The 10,914-nt window shown below is 39.4% G+C and overlaps 1 long non-coding RNA gene across 1 annotated transcript in view; it reads right to left on the bottom strand.

The window, feature by feature from the left end:
* Positions 1–509: 509 nt before the first annotated feature.
* The window catches only part of LOC105513224, a 17,842-nt gene continuing 7,437 nt past the window's right edge, over positions 510–10,914 (bottom strand). The window contains exons 3-5 of the long non-coding RNA XR_001001967.1: positions 8,509–8,689; positions 1,314–1,388; positions 510–1,186 (exon numbers count right to left, since the gene is read on the bottom strand). This is a non-coding gene — a long non-coding RNA (uncharacterized LOC105513224). The remainder of the gene's footprint in view (positions 1,187–1,313; positions 1,389–8,508; positions 8,690–10,914) is intronic.

Raw genomic sequence — 10,914 nt, 5'->3', positions numbered from 1 at the left:
TTTGTATTTACCTGCAAAGATGTTTTGCACATGTGAAATCTGTTGCAATGAATACCTAACAATAATTATGTAGAAGCTTTAGGTCATATGACAAGTATCCAATAGTCATTCAAAACCTTAAATATTCTCGTCTTTTTAAATTATATGTAGTATTTTCTACTTCCATTTCTGCTGTTGTATATTTCCTAGATCCTAAAATGAGAGTTTTCTTTGAGGACACTCAATCCAGATATGCCAAACACAATCATTTATTAAATATTTATTATTTAGTTCACTGTGAAACAGCCCTGAAAGTTTAGACAGAGGTCAGGAAGATGTATCTGTTTTAGTTTGAGATTCCAATTCAGGATCCTTTCTTCAACAATAGAGATATACTTCAAACATCTATCAATTCACTAATAAATGTTTCAGATCGTCAGTGTCACTCATCCTTCTAGCACCTGGAACAAACAGTGCCAAAGCATCTGATAATAAAAAATGTAGGACTGGAAGAATCATAAAAGGTTTTCTTTTTTTTTCCTTTCTAATTTTAATCACATTTCTTTATTTCCAGTAGTCTGACTTATATCAGACACTGAAATTACAAGATCTTGATTTACAACATGAACAGCCCCTTATGTTTCATGATAAAAACACTTATAAATGAAAGTAGATAGAGTTATATACTCCTGGGCAATGTGGCTACTCTGAATGACTGGAGCCCAAGCCTTTTGCCACAATATTATATTTACAAATGTGGGTGTATGTGCATAAGTAAATGGTTCTGAGGAAAGATCCTGTCTGGGTATCTTTGACTTTCTTGTAATCACTTTCACAGCCTTCATGATATGGCATATACCTAATAATCCAGGCATATAGGGAATGTGTAGAGATGCATGCATAATTAATGGTAACTGAAGTTCTGAAAATAAATTGTTAAAGCTCATGGTAAGGAAACGCAGCCTTGTGGCATGATGATATTTGTGCTGCTTGCCTGATAATTGTGTACAATTCAGAAGAGCACAGTGATTTTGTAATTAACGCTTGACACACATTACCTTTAATTACTTAAGGCATCCTCGCTTGAAGGCATCTGTGTGTGTGTGTGTATGTGCATATGTGTTTCCGTGCAGAATGATTTTCAGCCTCTAATAAGAGTTTTCTTCCTACTGATAAAGTACTCAGCTGATCCATTTCAAATTCCCAGCTTGAAGTGAGGGCAGCCAGAGTTAGAGAGAAAAGCAAGATACAAGAGAGACAAATTAAACCAAAAAGTATCTCTGGATACTCTTTAAAGAAAAATAGTTTTATCAATAATGGGCAGCAGAACATACATCATATTGGACTCCTGCTAGAGAAGCATTCTTGTTACAAGAACACATAAAGGGGAAGAGCAGACACAGGGGCTACTGGAGAGTGGAGGGTGGGAGGAAGGAGAGGATCAGGAAAAACAGATAATGGGTACTAGGCTTAACACCTGGGTGACAAAATAATCTATACCACATAACTCCATGACATGACTTTACATCTACAACAACCCTACATATGTACCCCTAAACTTAAAAAAAGGAAAAGCATCCTCTTTATTGCTAGACAAATGCTATGATAAATGGAATGAAGGTGTTCATACCCAGTAAGCGATCACTCACCTTTACTCCCAGCTCAAAATTTATTTTCTCCTTGAGCATTTAAGTTGCAGTGTAGATGGTTAGAAATGATTGACTTTCATGGTTTATTTAGTTTATTAATATAGCAATCTATAGCCATCTGGGCTAGATCTAAAGAAAATTATATAGGGGCAATGTTCAGTTCCAACGCCTATTTATTCTCCTTCAAATACCCAGTCACATCTTACCACTCTTTGGCTCTCTAGTTCTCACTCAGCCTTACCTGGGCCTGGAGGATGCAGGTGTGCTGGCTCTGATCCAGAAGGCAATCTGGATCCCTGGAAGCCAAGTGTAAATGACAGAAGAGTTATATGCTCTTCCCCTGGGGCATTTTTTTCACAACTTTTTTTTAATCTGCTCTTTTCTTTTCTCTTTTTTTAAAAATTAAATCAGTTGCCAACAACTGATAATCATTGACAAATCACAGAAAAATCTGGATTTTGGGCTCCACTTGAAAAGTTTAAATGCCTAGCCACAACAGGTTTTCTTTTCCACAGGGGACCACTCTGTTGGAGAAGCTGCCCCTTTAGAAGGAGGAAGAGGGCTGTGCACTCCAGGGGGTCCTCAATACTAGCTACTACCACCTTCCAACTGAGGCTGAGGCCAGCATGCATTTATCATCAAGTTTCTGCTGTTGCTTTTTATAGTCCTGATTCAGTTTATACACTTATATGGCCTGCTGGCCACTGCAGGCATTTGAGTTTTTTAACACCTGCTATAGGTATGTTTTTACTTTTCCTGCCAAGTCACCGGCCCTATAATCTTTAGATAAAGCCAGTGAGTGTCCAGCATCTTATTCCAGCCACGTCACCTCATAACCCAAATATCTATGACAAAGGTTATGGGTTTCTGGCTTTATCCTTTTCTTTAATATGCAAATAATATTATTCACGCCACATTCTAAGCTTACAGTAATAAATGCAGTCCTAATTGTAAAGTTTCTGGGAGTTAGCAAAGGCAATTTGGGTGGGGGCAAGGCTTACTGAGTGAATACTCTCATTTTTCTCTATCAACTCCTGCTCAGAAGCTTCACCCCTTCTGATCACCTGTGGCCTGCTTGTCATGAACTCTTTTAGTTACTCCAGCTCCATTTGATACCTGCTTTCTCAAGAAATGGTCTCAGTCCTCCCTTTACTGTTCTAGGTAGTTGACAGCATGAGGCTAACACTTTTTTATGGTGGTAGATATTTGTTGATTACCTTGGTGATTACTCAGGGAAATTAGAAGATATAACTTACAACTGAACATCAGGCAGGCTAAGCCAAATGAATCCTTATTCTTTGGTTTCTTAAGTGTTAACTTGCCACTTAAGTTATATATACAAATTGTTTGCTATATACAAAGTGTTTGCCAAAGAAAGAGTAAGGTATCTATATCAGAGAATCCTAAGGATGGTTTAAAATTGTGAATATATTGTATAAGACCCAGAAATCACAAAGAATGGGTCTTTGGCATCAGTAATATGGTGCTATTATTTTTAAGCAAATATGGGACCTGGCCACAACAACAGAAGTACTGCTTTGAAAAAAAGTATTGGTCATTGGTCAGACATCTGATAAAGCACTGAGTTCAGTTTTGGTCTCTATAATGTTCAAGCTGAAGAATAATATTTATACAATCACTTTAAATAATATATTATAAAAAATCATTATATCTTATATACAATTATGTAATTTAGCTTAACTACATATTATGTTTGACTACATCATGTATATACATACATGTGTGTGTGTTTGTGTATCTATCCAGCTGTCTGTCTATGATAACTCTATGATGTAGTTAAATAAATCATAGAGGATAAACCTCTATAAGAAACGACTATGTGTTCTTGGTTTCCTGGTTTTGCCTACAAATGGTACTAAACACTGGACATTGATTCCTGGTGACCAACCCCAGCCCAGCAGTGCATGTGGCTCTCCTAACTCTTTTCAGTGCAACCATTCTCCACTGTCCAGAGGACCCACTGGGCATTCGTACAGCCTCCACCAGCAGGAAAGGGAAGAAATAACTCGTGATTTCCTGAAACAGTCTTAAAGCAGCACCGCTGCTGGCTTTTTAGAAACGACCACCTGGGAGTGCAGCAGATCTTCACAGCAGTTTTTTTTTTTTTTTTTTTTGAAGTGACTTCATACTAACTTTGAATTTGAGGCTAAAATCTTAAACAGCAGCAGCCCCTCTGAATGCAACTACAGCTATAAATATTCTGTTTTCCAGGTTGAAGAGTTTTATTTCTGTATGTCTGGATACTAACGCAAGAAGACCAGAGTGACCATCAATTCTAGCGCACCTCTATATATATTAAATTCAGCTGGACTATACTCCCACCTAGCATTTGTTCCTAACTTTAAAAACAACACACCAGCTGGGCACAGTGGCTCACGCCTGTAATCCCAGCATTCTGGGAGGTTGAGGCGGGTAGATCACTTGAAGTCAGGAGTTTGCCAGCCTAGCCAACATAGTGAAACCCCTGTCTCTACTAAAAATGCAAAAATCAGCCAGGTGTGGTGGTGGGCACCTGTAATCGCAGCTACTTGGGAGGCTGAGGCAGGAGAATCCCTTGAACCTGGGAAGCAGAGGTTGCAGTGAGCTGAGGAGCAGAGATTGTGCCACTGTACTCCAGCCTGGGTAACAGAGTGAGACGCCATCTCAAAAAACAAACGAACAAAAAACAAAACCAAAAAACACCTAAATGCCACACACGCGCACACACAGCCCCCTAAATCTAAGTCCTAATTCTTGACTCTTAGAAGAAAAATGTGTTCCTCTCACCAATATTTCTCAACAATTACAGTGAAATCACATTCAGCTGTGAAGAATACACAACATAGTTGTTTAAAAATTGTTCAATTACCAATGTTTTGAATGATATGATTTTTAAAAAAATAGTGTTAGTCCTGCTAATTTTTAAGGATCTTCTGAGACACGGAAGGGGGTGTATCTAATCAATGTGTCCCCACACACCTGCTATCAACATGTAATATATGGTATTTATGAAAATAATCTTTTATATGTGTTGGAGATAAGTGGTTCACCACATTTGCCCCAAGATCTCTTGTCCCTTCTATCCATGTACAAGGCCACCATTGGAAACAGTTACCATGGTGAAAGACATGTGGCAATATCCACAAGCAGGCTTGCAACATCACCAACAGCTCTAAGGAAAGATTCACGCAATTAGAGGCAGGTAAGGACGACACCTGGAATGTGAGATATGAGTCTCTCTGATATTAGAGACCTGATATGGTTTGGATCTGTGTCCCCACTCCAATCTCTTGTTGAAATGTAATCCCCAATGCTGGAAGTGGGGCCTGGTGGGAGATGATGGGATCATGGGCGAGGCTTCTAATGGTTTAGCACCATCTCCCTAGTGCTTTTCCGGTGATAGAGTTCTTACAAGATCTGGTTGTTTAAAAGTATGCAGCACCTCCCTCCTCTTTCTTGGTCCTGCCCCTGACATGCAAGATACCTGCTCCCACTTTGCCTTCCACCATGAGTGAAAGCTCCGTGAGGCCTCTCCAGAAGCAGATGCTGCCATGCTCCCTGTACACCCTGAGGAATCGTAAGCCAATTAAACCTCTTTTCTTTATAAATTATGCAGTCTCAGGTATTTCTTTGTAGCGATAAGAGAACAGACTAATACAAGACCTTTCACATATTTTGTCTCCTTAATGCCACATCATGAATGTTTCTCTTCTCCATCTAAGAAACTCTCTTAGAGGTATAAAGGCACCGCTACTAATTTTAGTGGATTTAGAAGGTTTTCACTGTAGGCCCTTACATTGCCAGACAACTCCACAAAGAGTGCCTGCATTCCTCATATAATATATGTGCCAGACGAGATAGGTCAGTGTGCATTGCAAGAAGAGATTCTTCGCAGCAGCCTCAGAAGAACTTTCAAGAAACTTTTAAAGAACAGTGCCCTTGGTCTGATGACCTTGAAGTTGCAGTTAAATAAGTCCTCAGTGATTAGTGCAAAGGCAAAAGCCAGATGCAGTGCTGAGACAAGGAAAAGGTCTAGTAGGACATGCAACTGTCCAGGCCCAGTTTACTGAGAATTGAAAGTTATTTGGGTACCTACCACATGCCCCACTTTGGAAAGGAGAAGTCTAAAGGAAGTTTCAAGAGAGACAGAAGTCATTATAGCCTTCCTGCAGCAGGTCCAATTGGGAATGCCCTTCCTTTTCCAAGATCATCTTCCTAAAGAGGGTGGGACTCCCTGGTTGCAAAGGCCAACCAGCACAACTGGGTCCCAGGCATGGGAACTAGGCTAAGGCAGCCCAGAAATTCCTCTCATGATGAATTATTATATCTGGAAAGATGAGCATATGCATATATAGCCTATGCATATTGGGAGTTTCAAGAGAGACGGGAGTCATTATAGCCTTCTTGCAGCAGGTCCAACTTGGAGTGCCCTTCCTTTTCCAAGATCATCTTCCCAAAGAGTGTGGGACTCCATGTTTGCAAAGGCCAGCCAGCACAATTGGGTTCACAGCATGAGAACCAGGTTAAGGCAGCTCAGGAATCACATTTGCAAGAGAATTTCTCGGGACCCTAATCCAGATTGGGGTTCCCTTTTTCACAAGGGAAGACATTTTCTGACTTAGAATTCTCTATAGCAGAGCTCTTCCTCTAGACTTCAGTAGAAAAGAGAGATGAAGCTGTTAACTTCCTCATTTTACCTTATCAGGCATGTCCCCACCAAGTTTCCATCACAAACTTTGCTACATTAGTGTTCTATGCACTTGAGCTTCCACAGCTTCAACTATACACAGAACATCTTCAAGTACTTATGTCCTTGGAGACTAATTAACCTCAGATTCTGTAAGGTGAAAAAAGCAGCAGCAGCCTTTACATCATTGCAGATAAATCAAACAAACTGATGTAAATCAGTAGAGCTAGGAAGCAAATATCCAGCTTTTCAGAATTAAATTGAGAATCTTCCTTGACATCTGAGGCTTGATATCTTTCAGCAAAGATGATAGTCCTGAAACTGCCTTTCCAGTGCCAAGTGGAATATAAAAAACAATTCAGGGCATCATTTACATATCACACAGACACCTCAAGCTGGCGAGCTCCTTGCTTAGTAAAGAAAATACAAATAAAGTGAGGCTTTGGGGATTTGCCCTGGGAACTTAAGTTAGTAGGGTAGGTGCTAGTTGATTAATTAAGCAGCGTTGGGCATTGAAGGGTTAAGGGAGGAGCAGAGTTTAGAAAAGGGTTTGAAACTAGTAGGCCTCACAAAACCTAAAAAGTTAGCACCAGGTGGCCCTAGATAGGGTCCCACCCTGCCTAGATAGGGTCCCACCCTGCCTCGATAGTGTTCCACCCTGATAGGGTCCCACCCCTGCCAATTCCGGGAAACAACCTCATGAGGTCCCACCCTGCCAATTCCAGGGGTCTCACCCTGCCTCAAAGTTCCCGGAATTATCAACTCCAGGAAAGAACCTCATAAGGTCCTGCTCTAACCAATTAAACCAAGACCCCTTGCTCAGGCTATAGCTAGACCCAATCATTTTACGCCTTAAGCTTTGTTTGAATTTCGCGCCATAAGCTGTGTTTGAACTTGTGTTAGCATATATAAACAGCCTGTAACAAGCAGTCGGGGTCCCAGGACCAAATTAGAGCTTGGGACCCTAGCGCGCTAGTAATAAATAACTCTCTGCTGTGAACCTCGTGTCGGTGATCCTTCGCGACGACCCCTGCCCAGGAGGGAATCGAGAGTTCGGTTCCAACAAGTTGTTTTCCTTCTCACTGTTCTCCATTTATCACCTCTCACCATGAGACAAAGCTCTGAGCAACCAGAAGCAATGATTGTGCAAATTATTTTCTTTCAAACATTGAAGTAGTGTTGAGTTGAGGGGAGGAGGTGGTAAGAATGGAAACAAGAACAAAATACACAGATGTGTTTTTTGTGATGCAAGGAAAATCAGCTCTTATAACAATTACCTAAAACTTAGTCAGACTTTCCCTACAATAAGGGGCTTTTAACTCTTTTAAATCTCATATATTTCTGGATTTGATTCTTATTTGATTTATTTTTCTTTCTTACACCCCATTGTTTAATATATTCACTTGTTTTTCCTAGCCTACAAGGGCATTCCCTATACTTAACATAGTGACTGGCACATAGTACTCAGTACACATTTACTAAATTAAATGCCAATTAATTAAGTCCACAAGCAATAATGTGGATTTCAAAGTGGGCTTTATTATTTATAAACGAGGATAAGGAGCAATAAAATTCTGGAAAGCTTTCTCATTAGAGTCATAAAAGCTTAATTCAAATCCTGGTTTTATCAATCAATAACTACATGATCTTCACCAAACCATGTCATTTAGGCCTCAAATTCTTCACTTGTACAAGAAAAAAAGCAAAAGAGACAGGGAGAGAATTAGTGAGGGAAAGAGGAAGGAAGAAAAGAAGGCAGGAAATATAATAATGAATATCAATGAGTGCTTAGTATAGACACTGTTTTGAAATATTTACATGCATAAGCTGATTTAATACTCTAAACAGTTATCATTTCCATGAGAAAATCGAGACACAGAAGTTAAGTAATTTTCCTAAGTTCACACAGATGGTAAGCAGTGAAGATGAAATGGAAATCCAGGCAATGTGACTCAAGATACTATTTATCACTCCCCCAAAAAACACACATGTGCACTCATGTACACAAACACACACACAAACTGCTCCCCCTCACAAGACTAATACACTACCTCTTAAAGTTGACGTGGGGATTGGGTTAAATAAGACATCTTATGAAGAGTCCCATCAATGGTGTTTCATGAAAGTTATTTTCATGTTCTTTTTATGAAAATGTACAATAAGCTTTTCTTTCCACGTGCCTCTAAGACTAACCTTGTTATTTGCACATCCATGTCTATAGCAGGGTTATCACAGTCACCAAAAGGAAGAAGCAGTCTGCAATGTCCATGGACAGACAAATGAATAGACTAAATGTGGTATATACATACAATGGAGTGCTATTCAGCCTGAAGACAGAAAGAAATTCTGACACATGCAGCAATATGGATGCACCCTGAGGGCATGACACTAAGGGAAGCTAGTCAAAAAGGCAAATATTGTATGATTCCATGCATACAAAGTACTTAGAGTAGCCAAATTCATAAAGACAAAAATATAGAATGGTGCGTGCTAGGGCCTGGTGGGGGGTAGGAAATTGGGAGTTACTGTTTAATGCTTATAAACTATTCATTTTTTCAAGATGGAAAAGAGTTCCGGAAATTGGTTACACAACTACGCAAATGTACTTAACAATATTGAGACGTACACTTAAAAAATTTTCAGATGGTAAATTTTACGTTATGTTATGTAATACCACTATTAACAATCAAATAAAATTTTAAGAAGGAAACTTTCACACCAAAGTGTGTTTTTGAACTAGCACATAATAGCATAATAGGTGTTCAATAAATATGTCCAGTACTCCCTTTCAAATGTGTGCAGACTCACCTCAAAGTTAGTCCACAGCTAACTGTCCACCAACTTTCGTCTTTGGACAAATAAGAGATTGCCTAAGAGTCCCGATGGAATTGGCTGGCTTTTATTGAACCAGGTCTACTCAGAATTCCACAGAGGGCCCTGGTGGCTGCTTCAAAACCAGTCTTCATTTTGCAATCACCATAAAGAGAACAGACCCTAAAAGTGAGAAAACTCAACTACCTATTCTCCTTGCACTTTCTTAGTCTAAATTACAGATTCCTGAAGTTCCATAACCTTCTGAAATGTGAAAATCTCATCACACTGCTAAAATAGCAGATTCTCTTTCAGCAAAGAGAAAAAAATAAAGGGCTACTAGGAGATGGGAAACAGCGTATAGAAACGACACTTACCTACCGATTACATTTCAAAAGCTGAGATTTCTCAAGCACCATGACTAATTTAGATATTCTAATTAAACATAACTGGAACAAAGCAAAGGTTCACCCAAGCAAATTAGGCAAAGTTAGTTTTCAGTAACTTTTACCACCTCCCTCTAAGGAATGAAGGGCCTCCTTCTGATGGATACCTTCGTCTTGGTTACTCTGTGGAGTAATCCCCTCAGCTCCACTGAGCTGTCCCCAAATCCGGTTAAATCTGTTCTCCATTAAGACTCTGAGAGGATGTTCAATTCAATCACATGCTGACACCAATCACTAAGAGACTTAACTGTTACCCCAGGTAGTGAGGATCTCAGCTTTAAAATAAAATAATATTGGGCTTGAAAGGAATCTCAAAATGTCATCTTACTAATTTCTCCACCTAATTAAAAGAATTTTCTCTGTAGTTCCACTTCCCACAATCATAATAATGCCCCTACCTAAACCCTTCCAGTTATTGGCTACCCACTGTATTATAAAATCCATTTCCATGTCTGATGGCTTTCCTTATTGAAAAGTTAGCCCCAAGGTTTAGCCATACTTATTCAACGTCTTTATTTCTATCGTTTTAGTTCATCAGTTTCTGAGCTCTTCACATTCTTGTCAGACTCCTACGAATACAGTAATTACAAATTAAAAATAAAATCCTAAGCCCCACAGCTGACTGAGCAGATCTACTCCCAGCCAAGGGGACCCCAGAAAAACCTAAACAACTTAATTCTCAGCCATGACAGACAGGGAGGTCAGACATGCCTCATTATACCCTGTCTTTTGGAGTTTGGGCATAACTGACCCATATTAATATTAAAATAGAGATTTTAAAACAGACAAAATAGACTTTGTGGCAGTCTTGATACCCCTACTAATAAATGTAAACATGGATGTTGAACACGCCTTAATGATCTGGGATACTTCTGGAAACTAAGCTTATGTTCTAGTTTATGTCCATAAAATAATAGGTTAAAAAAAAAAAGACTGATCAAAAAAATGCCCGAGGACTTTAGGGGCTTGATATGAGATACAAAATTGTAATCAAGACCCAAGACTAGGCAAGGCAAGGGTTAAGCCAAACACTACAAACCATAAAATCTTGTTAAACAAGGTTTTTAATTAACCTAATATAACGTGGTTTACTTCCCAACCTTACTCTGGTACAGCGCCACATGACAGCAGACCCTGAAGGAAAATCGGAATATTTTACCCCAAAACGTATTTCTTCAACACATTTTGAAAAGGCCGTGCAAAACCATTTCTATGAGGGCAATTCGCATCTGAAACCTCTCTCCATTAATGTAGGAGGCCAGGCCTTCCCTTTCTAGGTCTTTCCCAGACCTAGGAGAAATGAACTGAGAATCTGGCAACTTTTTTTTTTTTTTTTCTGACA

This window comes from Colobus angolensis, unplaced genomic scaffold (genome assembly GCF_000951035.1).
Source record: "Colobus angolensis palliatus isolate OR3802 unplaced genomic scaffold, Cang.pa_1.0 Scaffold225, whole genome shotgun sequence".
NCBI lineage: Eukaryota > Metazoa > Chordata > Mammalia > Primates > Cercopithecidae > Colobus > Colobus angolensis.
This window is presented reverse-complemented; position numbering and strand designations above follow the sequence as displayed.